A 17,537-nucleotide genomic window follows, 5' to 3' on the forward strand; every position below is an offset into this window, starting at 1 on the left:
TTAGGTGAGCGAAATAGGGCCATCTTGACCCTCTTGTTTATATGGACTCATCAGTCAATATGTGTCTTCTGGATGTATATAGATAAGAAAAAAATCGAAGTATGAGTATCTTGTTTACTAGCATTTGTATCTCATCCTGACATCTTATAAGGATGCTAAAGGAAACTTATCTTCCGGTAATCCGAAGGCACTTTCTGAACTAATAAATATTTGTAATTCGAGTGTTATGTCGGTGTAAACCATCATATTAGGTATTAAAATCACTCTGGACAAGAACGAGATACGTGTACAGTAGGATACCGTTCTTCCTGTGTTAAAACTGAGTTAAGATTATATTGTCAATTTTCTTAATGCCTCAAGCAATAGTTAATTTCAAATGACGTTGCATTTTTATAAGCTTTAAATTTGCAATGTATGGCTATAAATCACCTATTAATATCAGCCCCTGTTTTATTTATTCACACCTCAGCCATAAAATATACATGTATGTACACTAATTGGTAGTGATAAAGAAAACAATGTTATGGTCATATAAATAATTTGAGACAATATCCAGAAATGTATTTTATAACAAAGTGGACAATGATGGAAAATTTCGTCGATATTATCAAACGGCAACCCAAAACATTAGTTGTCACTATTCATAAAAACAGATCATTAAATAGGCCGAGTTTTCTGAAAAACAATGTATGCTATGTTCGATGAAACTGAACTCATGCATTGGGGACAATTAGATTATATACCGACACAATTAATGGGTAGTTTTCACATAAGATTAGAAGTTAAAAAGAAAATGAATTTCATCAGTGAACGTTAATTGGGTTACTCCAACACTGTTATTTATTTGACCGTTTTGTTATAGCATGTCGATCCATTTTTACACATTACACATAGTTACACATTCACAACCAATAAACTGACATAGACATTTATATAAACAGTAAAACAACAATCTCATTTTCAATTAACACATGATACTTTAAAAGTGTAACATTTACATGAATATAAATTATTCACTTACTTGCAATTACCGTGGTCACAAAGCAAATTGAGCTTAAGTGCACAAATGCACACATAGCTTGCTGGTTAAGCTTGAGATTCGTATATTAGTCCGGGTCACAGGTCACCTTTGGTTATATAAGACAGTGCACGTTTCTGGTCTCTTAGGTCAGCCTAAGCCAGGAATATTTCTGTGACTTTGGATGCCTTTTAAGTGGGGGTGACCCCGGCAACTTTACGCATAACATACAATAGCTTGCTGGGTAGCCTAGAGAGTGGTCCGGGTCACATGTTTCCATCGGAAATATAAGTTAGTGCACGTGTCAGGTCTCGTAGGTAAGCCTGAGTCGGTCAAGCTACTTATTGTCGCTTGTACTACACTTACCGATTGTCCTCCTTGCAAAACGCAAACAGGGGACACTGCAGACTCGTTGCTATAAGTGTATTGCACCCGAGGTGACCCAAGTTACCCAAGACACTCGAGGTGACCCAAGTCACCCAAAAACCCAAGTCGACCCAAGTTAACCCAAGTCGACCCGGATCAACCCCAGTCAACCTAATGACACCCAAGACAACCAAAGTCAACCCAAGTCAACCCAAGTCAATCCAAGTCGACCCAAGTCAACCAAAGTCAATCCAAGTCGACCCAAGTCAACCCAAGTTGACCCAAGTCAACCCAAGTCGACCAAAGTCATCCCAATATGACTCAAAGCACCCAAGATCAAATAAATCCAAGTCACACATGGTCTACGAAACCGGCTTGTAAAGTGAATGAACGTTCATCATCGAATAACACAATAAATTATAAATCATTAATAGTGTAAATATTCATTGATTCCAGTTTAAATTGAGGAAGTTGAGTATCTAATTTGAAGTTGAGTATCTAATTTAACGGCTAAGAAAAGCCCGAGGAAAATCGGTGTGTTGAAAAATACCACTGGTGGTTGTTGCCATTGTATATATTTCGAAGAAACGGTAAACACGTTACACATACGAAAGTTGATTTCGTTGCATCACATAGGCGAAGACAGTATGAGTATATGCGATTACTGCCAATCTACAGCTTTAAACTGTTTACTGGTGTCATTTTTTGGTACAACATTTTGGTAGAACATAATTAGTAAAATTTAAAACTTAAAATTTGAAATAGTAAGTAATATTTTTCATCTTTTACTGTATTTTTTTTTGTAAATAAAAGCTATTGTCAAACAATTGTAAGTAATACAATTTTGTTAACACCAATGACCATGTCGACATTTTCATACGCTAAAAGGAACTTGTTCACCAAATTTTGCGTTTGTGAAGATTGTCATTAAATGATTTAAATTGATTTATGTATGTATCGGAACGTAAGAGGACCGGTAAAATACAATGATGTAATAAAAGAAAGACAAAAACAAACACATCGTTCATATGGAAAGCCAAAGGGGACCCCCGCTAAAATACATATACTTATATAGTAAATATCGGGATTTTCATTTTCCGCGGAACTTTCACTTTCCGCGAAAACGCAAGGCCAGCATAGCCATAAAATACTGCATACAAATCGAAATCTAAAAAGCGCGGAACTTTCATATATTTTCCGTCGGAACAATTATCTTTCAACCATGTAGAGAATGCGGGCTCAAATAATCGCGCGGAACCTTAATATTATCTACTCTGTACAAATAGTAGTGTATAAAATCGCGCGGACCTAATCCACAAAGCGCGGAACACAAATATCTTCCGCGAAAATTAAGCATTGAATTACTGTACAAATCTCGGGTTGCTATGTAAATTGCGGGTTGCTAATGTAAAATCGCGCGGAAGATTCATTACTCCGCGCGATTTTCAATAGCATTGAATTACTGCACGAAATTCGGGTTGCTATGTGGTTACGGGATAAAATTTGATTGGTTCCGACACCTAGAAAGAACCAATCAAAACTCGCGTCTTATCCAGCATTCATGCAGTCATCATGATGACGGTTGTTTCACATTAACACAAAACCTTTTAAGGGCGAAAGAGTGATCAATTTTGATGACATTAGCGATGAGGTTAGTATTTAACATACATGAATTATGAATTTTAATGCAATTAAAACAGCTCAAGAGTATCGAGTGTTGTTTTCACGGTTTGTCTATATGCAAACGTCTCTGTTAAAACTTAAACACCCGCAAAAACACGTCATAATCATATGTCGTCAAATAATGAAATATAGTGTTTGTGTGTAAGAAACATCTTCCCTTAAGCTCAGTTAGTAGAGAGCCAAGTTATTGTTATGGCAGTCGTATGCTCTAGTCCAGCACCGTATACATCTTCAATTAAAAAGAACAAGAACAAGGCTTTACAGGCAATTCATCCCAAAGGCAACTCGTACCTTGGTCAACTCGTACCCATTTTTAGCTCGGCGTTTTCGGAGAAAACCCGAGGTATTGTCATAGCCAGCTCGTCGTCCGCCGTAGGCGTCGTGCTAAAACCTTAGCATTGGCTCTAAAATCAAAGTGCTCCACCTACAACTTTGAAATTTCATATGTAGATGCACCTTGATGAGTTCTACACGCCACACCCATTTTTGGGTCACTAGGTCAAAGTCACTGTGACCTCTAATATAAAACTTTAACATAGGCTCTAAAATCAAAGTGCTTCCACCTACAACTTTGAAACTTCATATGTAGATGCACCTTGATGAGTTCTACACGCCACACCCATTTTTGAGTCATTAGGTCAAAGGCCAAGGTCACCGTGACCTCTGCTATATAACTTTAACATTGGCTCTAAAATCAAAGTGCTTCCACCTACAACTTTGAAACTTCATATGTAGATGCATGTTGATTTGTTCTACACGCCACACCCATTTTGGGGTCACTAGGTCAAGGTCATTGTGACCTCTAAAAAAAATAATCTGACAAGCACCTGTAGCAGAGCGTGGCACCCGTTATGCGGTGCTCTTGTTGTCAACTCGTACTTCATTCAAACTATTCAACTTGTTTCATTTGTCTTATTTTGTCACAATTGTAAAATTCTTGAAAGACATCAACCACAAGTGTCAATTTTCATCAACACGTTCGCTGCTTATACATATCTGCAACAGACAACTTGCGTGAGCAATGCTTAGATAATTTAAGTGGAAACATCAAGAGGAAAATAAAAATTGTCTCTATGAGTTTGACTTATAAGCTAACCATCCTACACCTATTTCTGTATATCGGGTACGGGTTTAGTTTGGGTAGGTACAAGTTGACTAAAAAACAGGTACGAGTTGACCACAATGGGTAGGTGTTTACCACGGAACAATTTGACCGGCATGCAGAACAAGATTATTGATTATTATATTTAACTGTCACACAAATCTGAAAGATAACACAATGTATTACAAACACAATGACTGTCAAGACATTCTAAACTCTTACAGTTAACATATAACAGGTGTACACATCTGATATACTGACCAAATTAAATAACTCAAGATTCACACCAGATACGACACAGTTTCAAAACTCGACATTTTGTATGCATGCCACGCCAATTTAGTCCAAAAAGTTTGATTTAACCAGTGAATTCTGAGCTATATATCTTAAAGCAGAATGCACATTATGTCTAAAAAGTGTTTTTCGGCTAATTTCTGGTATGAACTATCTTCACACATAGCATCTGGTAAACCTTCAGATAGCAATAGCAGAATGCTAATAATGAGTATAATGTTCTGTATTGTGGAAGAAATACATGTAGTAAAATAATATGATAGTATGAAACATGGTTTTTGTATTTTATAGCTGTAGCAGTGTTCCCAACTTGAACATCATCTTCTGTGTACATATCTGAGGCAGAGCCAGCTTGCCCATCTGACCTCTGTTGTGGACAACCGAGTAAGAGCCAGCTTGCATGTCATCTGTTGTGGACATCCGTGTTAGAGCCAGCTTGCACGTCCTCTATTGTGGACATCAGTGTTAGTGCTAGCTTGCATGTCATCTGTTGTGAACATCCGTGTAAGAGCCAGCTTGCACGTCATCTCTTTTGGACATCAGTGTTAGAGCCAGCTTACACATCCTCTGTTGTGGACATCCGTGTAAGTGCTAGCTTGCACGTAATCTGTTGTGGACATCTGTGTTAGAGCCAGCTTGCACGTCAAATGTTTAGGACATCAGTCAGAGATAGCTTGCATGTTATATACTTGTGGACATTAGTCAGAGCCAGCAAGGACAATCTCTGTTGTGGATATCTGTCTTAGAGCTTGCACGTCATCGGTTGTTCACATCCTTGTAATAACCAGCTTGCACATCAACTGATGTGGAAATCTGAGTCAGAGCCAGCTTGCACATCATCCGTTGTGGACATCTCTTTATGATTCTACTCTTTGCTTAGATTGACACTGTGACTTTAGTGTAATATGTTACAACCTTAAGCTATTCCTATTGTTGAATAAAAATAGTGTGTCATTAAAATATATTTTGTTGGATAATTTGTATGTTGAGTTGTATTGTTTGGTCATTGCAAAGTATCAAGTTATTTTAAGACAAGAAAAAGCTCATCTTTCATCATGTATTTATATTATAATTCTTGAATGTTAGTGAAGGTACAGTTCATATAATTAAAAGCAATTTTAATATGATTGCTTGTGTTTTATTGCACAGTGAATACCATCTTGTCTTTATGCTGACATATAGAACGGAAAAATAGTAAACTGTCGTTTTTATATGCAATGGGATTGTATATGAAGACTTGCATGTTCAGATGAAAAAATTGCCATAATTTTTCTCTTTATATTTTATTCCTGCTAAATGGTTGATGCAATAAAGTTAAGTCTTTAATGACTTGTGTTTCTTGTAATATTTTTGTAAGCAAATTTGGCTGTAATATTAGATGCATGCTGTACAAGATACTGTAGATCATTATTATATTGTTTGAGTATGAATAGATAATTCAAGGTGCACAGCCATTAATTTTGCCCTCCACCATCTCCGATTTTGGTTAGACAGTTGCAAGTTACTTGCATTAGTATGAAGTCTTAAAATAACTTAAGTATAATTGCTGTTGTGTTATTATTAACCTTTTCCTGCTCTGAGGAAATTTTAAATTTTCTACATGCAAACATCATAAAACCAGAACAGCCTGCAAGTAACTCACAATCTGTTCAGGTTTTATGCTGTTTGCTGCTCATCAGTATCCATGGGTTGGAAACAAAGCCTTTAAAACTTTAATATAGTAAGAAAGGTCTTAAATTAAATTTATTCTCGAATGTGTCTTAGTGCGTTTTTGAGTGGTACAGAGTTAAATGTCTCATTTTGTTTTTGATTATCTTTGGTTTATTGAACATATATGAGCCTTGCTCTGTGAAATAGGGGTTTAATGCATGTGCGTTTAGTATCCTCCCTGATTAGCCTGTGCGGTCTGCCCAGGCTAATCTGGAGTGCACATGCATTAAACCCCTTTTTCACAGAGCGAGGCTCATATGTATTAGACAGTGCATTCAAATAATACAATTTAAATCTGAATATTTTATTTAGTTGCAATACTCAAAGACCTATCAATATTGATAGGTCTTTGCAATACTTTAAAGCTTACTATGTTTGCAGTTTTAGTGAAAACACAAACTTTTAATCAAAGAAGCATATAATGTGTATTACTCATTTAATCAACTTCCACTTTATTCCATACACGTGTTCGACTCTGTGACATTATGTTCTGTCAAAGCTTTTTATTGCAAATTTATTAAACATAAATTGGTAACCTTGGGTATCCAAAAGGAATCCAAATTTTACTAGCCATAGACTTTCCAAAATGCAATTGTTTCTGAGAAGTATTTTTCTCTAGAAGGTGGCAAAACTCCTAAGCAATTCCTTTTTGGGCTAATGGTAGGGCTTATGCGTGTAACACCCATTGACAAATTATTAAATATGCATTGAAAGGTCATTGTTCACAAAACAGATCATGATATAACATGATGCAGCATTTTGTACTATATCAAATTAAATGTTGCTGAAAACAGTAGAATATTCAAATTATGGACATTTTATTCTGTTAATAATGCTATCTTTCTCACATTACAAATCAATAAAGCATGCTTAACAATAGCAGAACTCTTTTGACTTTTAATTATCTTTTCCAGTCTTTAAATCTTTACAAAATTCATTGTCCCACTAACACCATCTTAAAAACAGGTTATGGCTTCCAATTGTTAATCAACTATAAAGCATGAACAAAGGCACAAATATCGCAGTATCTTTTGCAAATGATACAAATGTCCATGGCCTCGATACTGAACAAAAAGCAAGATTTCTTGTCAGGCGGTAAGCTGAATCCTCGAGAACATTCGAAAAATGTCCATTTAATGCGCCACTGGGCCGTTCCTATTTAAATGGGCATCATGCACAGAACTTGGCCATCCAGGTCATATGTCCAAACATTTCAAGTAACTGTCACAGACTGCTTAAAGAACTAAACTGCTGATAAACAAGGACCTATGCTCCGATGTTGAAGCAGGACATGCACTGTGGGTTCCATCAACAGTCCAATCATTCTACATCATTCATGAAATTCATAGGCAATGATCTTCAGCTCATGACGAGATTCTGGAAATCTGAAGTACTGCTCCATCATTGCTGACAAGACTCTACATGTTGAAATGACTGTGTAATGTTGAGTCCCTGAAATACAAAAGTAAAATTCATGCTAGAGTTTAGCCATATTAATAATTAATTATGCTTGATTGCATTGAAAGCTTTATGCTTATTAAGACATTCTAGAGTCCGTTTTCTGGGAGTATAATCAGTACTTTGTATATATGAAGATAAAGAGACCGCTAATAAACAGGGTTGAACCCAAAATGTTCCCATCACTAGGTGAACACCATATCCACTACGCCAGCCTGACAAAGTAAATGAAGTGAAGCTTTTAAGTTATGTCTCATTTGATTGTTAACAAGAGCACGCCCTGCAGGTTCAGACCTCTCATCTATTTTTTTTAAAGTTGAAGGGACCTATCTCAATACTTCAATCACAAAGGAGGGAGAGGTGGGGTGGAGAAGGGTGTATAGTGTGGTGGTGTGGTCATTTATTACACTATCTTCCAAAAATGAAAAAATGATAAAAATAAATATTTGTGTTTTTTAGCCATGTTTAAAAAAAATGGGCAGGGGGTATAGTGTGAGGGTGTGGTCATTTATTAGATGATCTTTCAAAATGAAAAAAAAAAGTACTTTTTTCTTTTTTGGGGGGGGGCGTGGGGGATGGTTTGGGTGGAGTCTATTGTGGTATGTCAGATAAGAGTTGCTTTGTAACGCTTGTAAAGAAGTTAAGGAAATTTTAGCAAAATTTAATAATTTCACCTTGAGAGTCATGGTCATTCAAAGGTCAAGGTAAAATTCAACTTGCCAGCTACAGTAACTTATGATAGCATGACAGTATTTGAAGTTTGAAAGCAATAGCCTTGATACTTGAGAAGTAAAGTAGATCAAAACACAAAATTTAATCATATATTCAAAGTTACTTAGTAAGAAAAGGACCATAATTCTGTCAAAATGACAACCAGAGTTATTCAACTTGTCCTGTACTGTCCCCTTATGATAATTTGCGAGTGTTCCCAGTATGAAAGCAATATCTATGATACTTTAGGAGTAAAGTGGACCAAAACACAAAACTTAACAAAATTTTCAATTTTCTAAGAATAAAAAGGGCACATAATACTTTCAAAATGCCAGTCAGAGTTACATAACTTTGTCTGCACAGTCCCTTTATGATAGTAAGTGTTGCAAGTATGAAAGCAATAGCTTTGATACTGTAGGAATAAAGTGGACATAAACACAAAACTTAACCAAATTTTCAATTTTCTAAGTATAAGAAGGGCACATAATTCTGTCAAAATGCACGCCAGAGTTATCTAACTTTGCATGCCCAGTCCCCTCATGGTAGTAAGTAAATAAGTTTTATACTTGATACTTTATGAGAAAAGTGGACCTAAACACAAAACTTAACCGGACGCCGACGCAGACACCGACGCCAAGATGATGACAATATCTCTTTTTAAAAAAAAAAAAAAGATGAGCTTATAAATAAAATGTAACATATTGCAAACTTGATTACACGATTTTTCATAAATACTCTTTCAGCTTTTTATTTATATATGAAGGCTAGGATCACTTTCTGCGAGCCTTACAAAAAAACTAACTATATTTGCAATTGTCAAGACTCCTTCACATACAATTTACCTTTGCTTATTCCAATATCCTTTTGCCAACCAACATTGTGCGGTCACGTACCATACATGGTTCCACAGTTGTACAGAATATCTACAAAATAAATGAAGTATACATTTACAATTCAAATTTCTTTTCAAAGAATGTGTAGGTAACTAAATTCCCTATACATAACTTTAATGTCATAAAATAAATTTCAAACAAGGGCTGTTTGTAAAACATGCATGCCCCCCATATGGATTGTCAATTGCTGTGGCAGCCATTGTGTGAATACGTTTTTTGGCACTGTGACCTTGACCTTTGACCTAGTGACCTGAAAGTCAATAGGGGTCATCTGCGAGTCATTATCTATGTACCTATGAAGTTTCATGATCCTAGGCATAAGTTCTTGAGTTATCATCCGGAAACCATTTTACTATTTTGGGTCACCGTGACCTTGACCTTCGACTTAGTGACCTCAAAATCAATAGGGGTCATCTGCGAGTCATGATCAATGTACCTATGAAGTTTCATGATCCTAGGCATAAGCGTTCTTGAGTTATCATCTGGAAACCATTTTACTATTTAGGGTCACTGTGACCTTGACCTAGTGACCTGAAAATCAATAGGGGTCATCTTCGAGTCATGATCAATGTACCTATGAAGTTTCATGATCCTAGGCAAAATCGTTCTTGGGTTATCATCCGGAAACCATCTGGTGGACAGACATATGGACATTCGGACCGACATGTGCAAAACAATAAACCTGCTCTTCTTCGGAGGGGGGCATAAATATTTAACAGATGTATTTAACAAAAATTAACTTGATTCATCAAATTAATCAGTATCGAATAATAGACCAGTTTCACAATATGAACACCGATACTATTTTTAGATATCAATCATATCACCTGACGCGTTGAATTGCAGAACAAGGCTGAACGTGGAACTGCATTTTCTTTTGCTATGCAAATTGCGTTGAATATCAAGATTATAATGCGCACTTGACACTGGTTACAATTAAGTCAAACATATGAATACAGACAACCATCACATGTCATGCTGTGTTAAGTAAAAAAATTGATAAGTAATTCAAATATAAAAATTATAACACCTAAATAATGATTCAAGGACATAAGTTATGTACTATTAGTGTATATTAATGAATTATATTTAATCTTTATATATAACAATAGATGTGTTCATCAGAAACACAATGCCCACTACTGCGCCGCTTTTAATTATACATATATTTTTTTAACCTTTGACCTTGAAGGACGACCTTGACCTTGAACTTCCACCACTCAAAATGTGCAGCTTCATGAGATACACATGCATGCCAAATATCAAGTTGCTATCTTCAATGTTGCAAAAGTAATGGCCAACGTTATTTTTTTTTCGGACAGACGGACAGACTGACATCCTGACTGACTGACGGACAGTTCAACTGCTATATGCCACCCTTCCAGGGGCATACAATTTCCAGTTACCCATAAGCATCAGAGTAAATGTGGTCTGAAGACTAAACATCGATTATTGCACAAATCGAAGTCATAAATTAGCAGTATACAATACTAAGTATTGTAAGACTACAATTTTCAAAGGTAGGATGTGTACAATTTCATGAATTATAGAACGTGTAAGAGTTGAATCAAGCATCAGACAAAGTCCTATCAAATAGAAGAAAATGACACAAATGTTTAGCATTAAATTTTTGAAATATTAAAAATATATAGGTATAAAGCACTTTATAATTATGATAAAACTGGCTAATATGTATACAGTATTTAGTTTCTGACAATCTTTTTGGACAGATGACTTTCAATGTTGACAATATCTTTTATGTTCAGTAAAAGCAACAATTGAGTATTTGGCGTTAAATTATTCCAAGAAACGGCTACGCAATGCTACAACCATGAGACGCCATGGACACATGGAGGTGTCATTAATTGTGTTAAATGACCAGATGACCAGATATCTACAAAATGTGGTTTATGACATCACGTTGTTATTTAGTATTTGTCTGCACAGTATCTGATCATAAAGAGGTTATGGGTTTGTGCTGAATACAGGGGAATTTAAACGCAAGATCTATCAATAAATAAAATAATTGATTAATCGCCCAAATAATGCGAAAACAAAGAGTGTCAGATAATCCAATAAGTTTAAGACTGTCAATTTACACACACTAAGAATTGAAAGCCATACTTGGAGTGTCAGAGTTTGTGCAAAAAAAAAAGAATACAAACAAGAATACAAACAAGTACTTTAATCAAGAAAATGTATTTCATATATTGGCACTTAAAATGGAAAGTATATATTAAGTAATTAATGGCTATATCTGACGAAGTCAACTTGTGTTGGCAATATCATTAAGTAGATCTAGCTGAATGATCAAAAGCAGAGTGATATTGCGATGCACTATTAGAAATCTCTACACGTTCAGCCTCATTCTGGAATTCTGCAATCATTTGACTACCTGCTATATTGGCTTATTGTGAAAAGGGTCTATTCACTTATAAATACTTTAAAGAAGTAGATTTTCCATCACTCTACAGCTGTTGGGCTTTCTTAAAGGAAGTTTGGGAGTAAAATAAATCTACTCCAAGTTTTTATCACAAAAAACTTCCAACAAGTGGAGAATTAGCCGCATTTAGTGGATGATTTAGAAACATGATTAATTTAAATTAGATCTACATGTAATAGCTATTGAAAAGTTAAGTTATCCAGTTATTCTTGCTGCAATGTGGATAAGAATAATACAAACCAATAGCTGACAAACCTGATATCAGTGATATGTTGACCTTTGAAGTCGAAATTGAGACCTGAAATCTGTCTGTATAGAGAGGCACAATTTGTTTGGCATATCTTCAACCATTACTGGCAACACACACCTACAAAATTTATATATAAATTATATTAAAACATAAATTTATTAATAATTTTATTTATAAATTTATGACGAAATGTTTAAATCTAGGTCAGCTATAACGAAACTAAAAACGGATTAAAAACAATACCTTATTTTAATTAATAGGTTGAAAACAAAAATAAATGTATTAATATATTGACGTTCAACTGAACGAATACAAGACACAAGTACATTTCATTACAATAAGTTATTATTTCAGTCGCATTCGGAGAAAACTGGGCTTAGTGCATGTGCGTAAAGTGTCATCCCAGATTAGCGTAAGCCTGTGCAGTCCGCACAGGCTAATCAGGGACGACACTTTCCGCATAAACTTCATTTTCGGTAAGGAGGGACTTCCTTGAAATTAAAAATACCATAAAAGCGGAAAGTGTAATCCCTGATTAGCATGTGCGGACTGCACAGGCTAATCTGCGATGACACTTTACGCACATGCATTAAGCCCAGTTTTCTCAGAACGCGGCTCATTTAATTAACAATTGTCAACATTATGCATATTATCGGATAGTTTTACACAATATTAAAAAAGTACAAATACAAACCTGGTAATACATGTAAATGATCGTATGCAATACAGTTATTGATCCCAATCTGATCTATTTCCGAATTATCTGCGAATCCATCGAGTAGAAACAATAACCATGCAATTCGCTCCGCCATCTTGAAACGTTATACTTACTGAACGCACTGATTGTGTTGCATTTGTTACAAAGTATCTGATTGGTTATTTCTAAGTATCGGATCCAATCAAATTTTTCGGGTAACTAGGGATTCTAACACCTAACAACCCGAGATTTGACAGTAATTCAATGCTTAATTTTCGCGGACGATATTTGTGTTCCGCGCTTTTTGGATCTGGTATTTACTGGATTTTCTCTCTTTAATAGACTTCTTAAAATAGCATTCTACAATCTCCGCGCGATTTTAAACACTACTATTTGTACAGAGTGGATAAATAACGTTCCGCGCGATTAATTGAGCCCGCTTTTTCTACAGGGTTGAAAAATAATTGCTCCGACGGAAAATATATGAAAGTTCCGCACTTTTTAGATTTCGATTTGTATGTAGTGTTTTATGGCCATGCTGGCATTGGTTTTTCGCGGAAAGTGAAAGTTCCGCGAAAAATGACAATCCCGATATTTGCTATATAAGTTTATGTTTTTTAGCGGGGGTCCCCTTTGGCTTTCCATACGTTCATGACAAAAGACTTCAGAATTAAAAGGCTATCGCTCTACCCACTCAGCCATATTTGCTGTTACTATGTCGTATGCATTTTACACGTAATGTAAGCAATCCACGTATTTTTATATTTGATTGGTCCTCTGCTAAGTTGTTTTAAAAGTAAAATCTTCATGTGATGAGATGAAAACTTGCCACGTCTCAGGGGTAAAATGAGTACTCTATATTTATATCTTAAATGATTTTTAAAATATTCTCCAAAATCACAAGGGCAGGGTGTCAATATTTGCTGTGTAACATGGTATGTTTGTGTGTGTACTACGTTTGTTAAAATCAGTCACGTCGGGTCAAACTAACCACGTCACAGGGGTTAAATGATTTGTATAGACTTAAAAAGCACATTACTTTCAACATCTTATTTTATAAACCACCAAGGGTACGGAATAAGTATTTGATGTGCGACATCGTATGTTGGTCCTCTTCTAAGTTTGTTCAAAACATTCTCCTTTTATTATATTATTCACCACACTAGGGATTACTTGTTTTTCCATATGTATTTATTGAAAACATTAATTTGTTTTAATACTATCTCATACAATATCAAATCTGTATAATCCAGAGTTAAAACACCAGATGAAAACCACAAGTCTAACACAAACATCTAAATTTCTGCACATAAGAGTGTTTACCTACATGTCTATAGTGAGCGACCTGGGACCTGTAGGCCCTCTTGCTTGACAGTTTTCAACAGATGTTCACCATACAAATACTGCATGTTATGTGTAACAACCATGTCCCTAATATACAAGAGTCAATCACACATCTAAAGGTTTAAGGTTAAATTTGGTCAAAATAATGCTTGTCTAGACTGTAACTTCATCGTTCATCATGTAATTTAAGAATAACATACCACAAATTTCCACTACGTATCATCCCTTGGGCAAAGGTCAAGATAAAACTTATGGTAAATGCGAAACCATGTGCATTTTGCAGCTTGTTTAAGAATTACAAGCATTATTTACAATAGGCTCGATCCGTAGCCACCATCTATCAGTTTTATTATGTATAAAGTAAACGGTATTTGAATTTTATGTAAAATAATAATGTCGAATTTCCTAGGTATGTAGGAATTCTAAATCAACAAGTCGTACTTCTCCTTTTTGTTATCACACGAGGACAAAGTGCTTATGGTGAGCGTTTGTGATCGCCTTTTGTTCGTCGTTCGTCGTGTCTTGTGCGTCGTGCGTCGTTGACGTCGTCAACATTTAAGTTAATAACAATATAGGAACCACATGCTTTGTACAATCTTCATGAAACGTGGTCAGAACATTTAACACAATGCATAATTAGCCGATTTTGAAACTTGGTCACCCGAGGTTAAAAGTAGGTTGCTAGGTCAAATACAAGAAAAAGCATTTTAACATTCTATAGAAGTCATATTTGTAGTCCAATATTCCTGAAACTTTGATAGAACATTCGTTCTAATGACATCTCGAATGAGATTTAAAATGATACCGATTCTTTGAATAACATGACCGCCAGTTGGACGAGGCAGTTTTCGTTATATGGTTACGTTGAAACCTTGTAAACACTCTAGAATTAACATTTGTAGTCCAATTGAAATTCGAAAATGGTTTCGTTTCGTTTAAAAACCTTGTTCCCGTGTGGCGTGAAGTTTTCCTTATATGGCTGGTATCAACGCTGTAGAAGTCACATTTGAAGTCCAATTGTCATTACACTTAGTAAGAATATTTGTTCTAATAATATCTCAACTGAGTTTCAAAATGGTTACGGTCTGTTAAAAATCACGCCCACCAGAGGTTTGATTTTTTATAGCAATAGTTAAACAAGGTTAACACTCTATAAGTCACATTTTAGTGCTATCTTCGTGAAACTTTGTAAGAAAACTTGTTCTAACAATATATCAGCTGAGTTGGACAATGGTCTCGTCTTTTTGAAAAAGACCGCTAGAGGGCGGAGCAGTTTTCCTTATATTGCTGTAGGGAAACCTTGTGTACACTCTAAAAGTCACATTTTTAGTCGAATATTCATGAAACTCCGTCGTAACATTTTTTTCTTATGATATCAAAACTGAGTTAAAAAATGGTCCCGCTTCTTTCAAAAACTATGCCACCAAAGGCCGGGCAGTTTTTTTTAGTTTAGTTTAGTTGTGCGCTTGCGAACAATTAAGGTTAAGAGAAAGTTATGCATTCCAGTTTTGAATATTACCCGAAACCTGATCATCGCCTGCATACGCACAGAGAAATAATTTGCGGCGTTGTTTCAGTTCTTGAACTACAATCATTTACACATTGAAACATAATATGAATATCGTGTTAAATGAAATAATTTTGTAAGGATCATTTATATAAAAATAAAAAAAAAACAAAAAAACTTTTAGCTATACGTGTCGCGGAAGAGTAAGTTTATGAATTATTGAAATAGTCCACTACGTGCTACGTCAGGCAAGTGGTATTTTTTCCGCAGCACAGTTCATTCCAAATGTGAGGCTATTAATAGACGACTGCTGAATAATATAGTGATGTGGAGATTTCAATACGCTACATGCGTCTATTGCGTAACTTCGTTGATATCGCTTGACTGATTTTTGGTAGTACAGCGGGAAGGGAGGGGATCTTATATGGCTAGGAACTGTTCGGATGTTCACAAAAAGACTGATCGCGGTATTCGCTCGAATTTAGAAAACCCTACTCATCACCCCGGTACAATCAACGCCGGTCCATTATATCAACCAATGATAGCTTGATTAAAATAATAGCGGTTGATACGGTGCGTGGTTTTAAAATGATTATACACACACACACACACACACGCACGCACGCACGAACGCACGCAAGCACGCACAGACACACGCACACACGCACGCACGCACGCACGCACGCACGCACGCACGCACGCACGCACGCACACACACACACACACACACACACACACACACACACACAGCCGATTCCATTTTTTTTTATCGACGGAAGATTAAACGGAAAAACTCAATGCTATTTTACAAAGTGATCAATAGAACCATTATTTCATTATGTAAAGCAAAAGAATGTTTTATTGTAAAATGCATATAAATTCTATTTCATTATGTTTCATAATGATACGTAATACGCTGTTAATTGCGCAAAATCGTGACAATCGGATTTTTTTTTATACATATTTAATTTCTTGCGAAAAATATTATAAAGAAAATTAATGCAGTTATTATTATAATTATGTTTTTGTTCATTCTTTATTTAACTCGAATAAATCGACGAGTTATTTTACGCTTACCACATGTGGAGGTCAAATCTTTACATAATTTCATTTTTAAGGCCCAGGCTTGTGGATATGTATAATTACATTGGTTGGTACGATATATACTACGAGATTTCACATCATATGTGTCATCACATGGCTTATTATGAGTTTATTTCTTCACAATAAAAATATATCGTGAGTTAATATGTAACATGCAGTTTTCTTTCAAAACATTCAAATCGCACTTTTATAACCGCGTCATGCGAAAATGGGTCTTATGGCGTGTCGGCCAGCGTAGCTCAAGTCCAGCCTGTGCATTTGCGTTGTCTGGTCAGATGCGATGCTGTCCGCTATAAAATCACTTACGGTTTTATGGTCTCATTATGCATCTCTTGTCCAGACATTCTTAGGCTGGGTGGGCTATAGCTATGATGGGCGCATATGGCATAAGACCCATTTTTCGCATGACGCGGGTCTTTTTAAATCTCATTGCGAATTTTAAATGGTTTATTTTAGCACAATACATTTCGATATAAATTGAATTTAAAAAGCAAATACAGCAAACTGGCAAGTAAGGGTAGCCTATTCAGGCGTTCAGGAACGATTTCAAGACGTACTTACCGAGTACGTCAAACATTTGTGGTTAGATAACTAAACGATTTTCCTCTTAACATGACAATATACTATTTCGGCAGTGTTTTTTCTTTCTCATATTGAAAGCAAAACTTTGTTTATCGATAGTCAATTCTATCTTCCCCTGACGATTTAGTGACCGAGTACAGAATCTGAAATTCTGCGAGATGGATTTAAAAGCGTAATTGTAACTGGGCCAAAATTTGTGTCTATGTGTCGTTTGAACATGCAGAGAGTAGTCCAGAATTCCGTTCATTGAACAGTGAACAGTGTTACATTCTTTACGCTGTGCACAGACACAGTGATGCAAATTTCAGGGGATTTCCCTCGAATCAGCCTATAAAATATTCGAATGTATTAATACGTGCTTGCTGGCGTTATGCA

The 17,537-nt window shown here is 35.7% G+C and overlaps 2 long non-coding RNA genes across 2 annotated transcripts; one reads left to right on the plus strand and one right to left on the minus strand.

The window, feature by feature from the left end:
• The first annotated feature begins 2,891 nt into the window (after positions 1–2,891).
• Positions 2,892–5,789, plus strand: LOC127853180 (uncharacterized). The gene is made up of 2 exons (XR_008036514.1): positions 2,892–3,035; positions 4,755–5,789. It is a non-coding gene; the product is annotated as an uncharacterized LOC127853180 (long non-coding RNA).
• Positions 5,790–7,027: 1,238 nt separating this feature from the next.
• LOC127854279 (uncharacterized) lies at positions 7,028–12,872 on the minus strand. Its single transcript, XR_008037009.1, has 4 exons — positions 12,623–12,872; positions 11,934–12,045; positions 9,185–9,265; positions 7,028–7,625 (listed from the first exon to the last, which is right to left on the minus strand). It is a non-coding gene; the product is annotated as an uncharacterized LOC127854279 (long non-coding RNA).
• Between the last annotated feature and the right edge of the window lie 4,665 nt (positions 12,873–17,537).

This window comes from Dreissena polymorpha, chromosome 12, assembly GCF_020536995.1.
Source record: "Dreissena polymorpha isolate Duluth1 chromosome 12, UMN_Dpol_1.0, whole genome shotgun sequence".
In the NCBI taxonomy this organism is placed as follows: domain Eukaryota; kingdom Metazoa; phylum Mollusca; class Bivalvia; order Myida; family Dreissenidae; genus Dreissena; species Dreissena polymorpha.